Here is a 4,047-nt window from a genome sequence, read left to right as displayed (position 1 = left end):
TGCTTGGATCAGGCGCAACCCCCCCGCGCAGTTCCCGCATCCCTTCGCGCAGCCTCCGGCTCAGCCCGGGCACCCCGAAATCTCCTATCTGTGCATTGCTGGCTACGGGCACCAAAACCAGCCAGGAAACAGTGCTAAAAGCATCCTCTGCCAAGCCCCGGGCTGCTCAGAAAGCCAGAGGCTGCTCCTCAGCTTGGAGAGAGCGCCAGGCAGGGAACAAGTCCCTGAGGAGAGGCTGAGAGCTGGGGGTGTTCAGCCTGGAGAGGAGAAGGTTGCAGGGAGAATTTAGAGCCCCTTCCAGTGCCTAAAGGGGCTCAAAAGAGCTGGAGAGGGACTTTGGGCGAGGGCATGGAGTGACAGGACAAGGGGAAATGGTTTCAAGCTGACAGAGGGCAGGATGAAATGGGATATTAGGAAGAAATTCTTGACTGTGAGGGTGGGAGACACCGGCACAGGGTGCCCAGAGAAGCTGTGGCTGCCCCATCCCTGGAAATGTTCAAGGCCGGGTTGGACGGGGTTTGGAGCAACGTGGTGTAGTGGAAGGTGTCCCTGCCTGTGGAAGGGGGCTTGGAGCAGAAGATCTTTGAGGTGCCTTCAAACCCAAACCATTCTATGACTCTAATGCAGCACAGCCAGGGTTTGGAGAGGGAGGACAGGCTCTCCCTCCATGACTGATATTCCCAGGAGCTGTGATGGACTGCACTCATCTTAGAAAGTGGCTTTTGGCATCCTGATTTATTTCTTAAATAAGCTATGCTGAGATGAAAAAAATAATAAAATAAAAGCATCAAATGAAAATCATCTACGGTGGTGCTCTGGCCAAATTTACCTGCTGGATTAGAAGGAGGATGTTCTCCCCACTTGCAAAGGAAAAGTCCTGCTGAGCCGAGCACGTCTGCAGCAGCAGCGAGACAGAATCCCTGGGCTGGAACTGCTCACCTGGGGACGCGGGTGGACAAGGCCTGAGCAGCTCCAGGATGGCATCTCTGGAGAGGGGCACCACACCAGCCTCTGCCTGATGCTCATCTGTGCAGATGTTGGCAGCTGTGACAGCGGCCAGGACAGCCCTGATGGCATTTCTTGTGCCAGCAAAGCCCTGCAGAGGCTCGGCACCACCTCACAGCAAGGCAGCTCTCACCCGGAGCAGGGCAAGTGTTTCCTCTGTGCCGTCTGCTCCCACTTTTTCCCAACAACCTCTCCGGGACGTGCCTTCCCCAGCACTGACAGAGATGGGCACCATCATCCTCACAACCGCCAGGACATGTTCCCAAACACCAACCCGGAGGTGGAATTCACAAGGTCAGCACTGGGATTATCCACTGAAGGATCAGAGGGCTGGAAGAGAAGTGAGAGACAGAAAATCTCACACCAGGCTGTAAATTCTGCCTCCAGATTTAAGTCACTGCCCCACCCTCCTCCGGCCCTCGGGCTGCAGCAGCCACTCCAGGTGCCACACAGCAGCTGGGGCAGGAGGACTTGGATGTGTGAGGCTGGCAGTGGAATTAGCTGCACAGTGCCATGAAACATCCCCGCATTCACAGCCACTGCTGCTTTAATTGCCAAGGCCCATGAGTCCAATAGCCAGCCTTGGCATCTTCAAAATCAATAGGAAACAATATTGTAAAGCTCTCTTTTGCTGGGATAAGGGAATAATCCTCTGGGAAAGGAGACTTTGGTGGTTGCATCTCCACCCAGACAAGCTTTTGCAGGTGATGGAGATAGAGAAGAAGCAGTGCCAGAACAGCTCTTCCCCAGCCTTCCCTCTGCAGCCCCTTCCAAGACCCCAGCTGCAGCACACTGTGCATTCCCACCCTAGGGATTCTTTTTCCTAACCTCTCTACAAGTGTCTGCTTAAAACAATCCAGCCCAGAGCATCTCTGGTCCCACTTCTTAAAATGCCTGGCAGTTCTCAGCTGCCAAGCAAAACACAACACGACAAAAACCTGAAGCAAAATGCCACACAAACATGAGTGTAGCAGGTCCCAGTCAACGTTCCCAAACCCACAATGTCATCCCATCACAACCCATCAGGGCCCACCAGCCTCCAGCTGCCCGAGGGGTGGAAAGCCAGGGCTGATTAGCCACAGCTGTTTAGGGAGCATCCATCCCTTTCCCTCCTCCCCAACATGCAGATGCTCCACAGTGATCTGCAGTGACATCTTTCTGTGCAAGCAAAGGGAAGACACATTAATGGTGTCTCCACAAGTCGGGTGGGATGTGAGAACAGGGATCAGGAGCTGTGTACGATCTGCTTCTTATGATTGCCCAAGTGTTCTGCCAGCACAGAGCGCAGCCTAGCACCAGGTCCTGCTCAGGTGGCTGAGACTAAACTCCTCACATGGCTCTTGAAAATACCAAAAGTACCCAAAGACACCACAGACCCTTCAAGTTGGGTGTGGGACCACACTGCATTGCTGTGGGACTGGAATAGCTCATGCATCAGAGCTACTGATGAAGCAGAACGTTGTTGAATCTTGAATTAAAGGTGGATTTAGCAACCAAATTGTGGAATCACAGAATGGATTGGGTTGGGAGGGACTTTAAGGCCATCTAGTCCAATTCCCCTGCCATGAGCAGGGGCACCTTCAACTAGACCGGGTCGCTCAGAGCCCAGTCCAACCTGGCCTTGGAATGAAGGCAGGCTGGGAGAAGCTTAAAGGACAGCAAAGGAACCTCCAGTCCTGGGCACTTCTGGGGACACAGTAGGGATGTGCATCCAGCCCCACAAAACTCACAGGAGTTGATTTCGGTGCTCAGTCCCACTCTGTCACTGTGAAGCTCAGAGCTGGCACTGACCCACCTGCACCGGCTGCTCAGGACTTTGTACTACCCAAAAACACTCCACCAAAACCAGGAGCCACCTTTGTGGGTGCATTACAGCTCCCAAACCAGCACAGGGGGGGTTGCTGACACCTCAAGCAGAGGCAGGTGAGACCCCATCACTCCCAAACCACTGAGAAAAGGGACGGTATTGCTTTGCCCCGGTGCTGGCTGCAGGGACGCTTCCCCCAGCCTGACACTTCCTGCTCTCCCCTCTCCTACCTAAACACCCACTCCAAGTGTTCCTGGCAACACAGCGCTCCTCGGGCTGACTCTGCCTCAGGCCAGGAGGCTTTGTGGCTCAACTGAAGGGCCCTGGAATAATCACCCATTAATAAATTGCCTGGAGTGCTCTGCTGCCTTATTTAGCTTTTCGAGCCAGTCTCCAATTAGCATTTGCAGTCACATCCTGGCTGCTCTGGGCAGGCGTGCAGCAATCCCACCTCTCAGGGAACAGCTATCCACCCTCCTCGACTCTGCCATCACATTAAAGTGAGTTTCCATCCCCGCTTCCAACCCCCAAATCCCTCTACACAACCTCTCCCATCAACCAAAAGCTGTGGAGCATCCCAGCCTCGCACTAAGCGAGCTGGCAGGAGGCGAGATCACACCTCTCCATCCTCCTCCGTCTCAGACCGGTACAGCTTTGGGCAAGGCACTTCCAGAGAGGTCCGCTTGAGAAGATCCAATGGGGGAAAAACATATGAGAATGACCCTGCCCAAAACATTGGGATTGAGCAGCATGGGTGAAGGGAGACCAAGGAGAGGAGGAAGGGATGGAGCAGAGCCCCAGGGGGATATTCCCCTTCTTGTCACCAGAGCCCTGCAAGAGCCAGGCACCAAGCTGCCAAACTTCACATGTGTGTGGGAACAAGCCCAGAAAAGACATCCCCAGAGCCATCCATAGACAGCCAACAGGAAAAAACTTATTTCTAGGCTGTCAAAGGGTTGGAGAGGAATTTCTAAAAGCATTTTTGCAACCGCTGCACTACTCAAAGCAAAAGAAATCCCCCAGCATCCTCATGACCCATCTGGCTCAGCAGTGTTAGCTCCTGCCAAAGCCAGCAGGAGATTTTCTCCTCCTTTAGATCTCCTCTTCACCCCTCCAAGAGGCAGGTCCATGCCTGAGGACTATCCAGTGCTTTCTCTGATCCTCTGCCCACCCAGCAAGGCTCAAGTTGGATAAACACAGCAAAACACCCACTGTCAGGGGGTGGGATGACAGAG

This window comes from Corvus brachyrhynchos, unplaced genomic scaffold (assembly GCF_000691975.1).
Source record: "Corvus brachyrhynchos isolate BGI_N302 unplaced genomic scaffold, ASM69197v1 scaffold466, whole genome shotgun sequence".
Lineage (NCBI taxonomy): Eukaryota > Metazoa > Chordata > Aves > Passeriformes > Corvidae > Corvus > Corvus brachyrhynchos.
Note: the sequence above shows the minus strand (reverse complement) of the source record.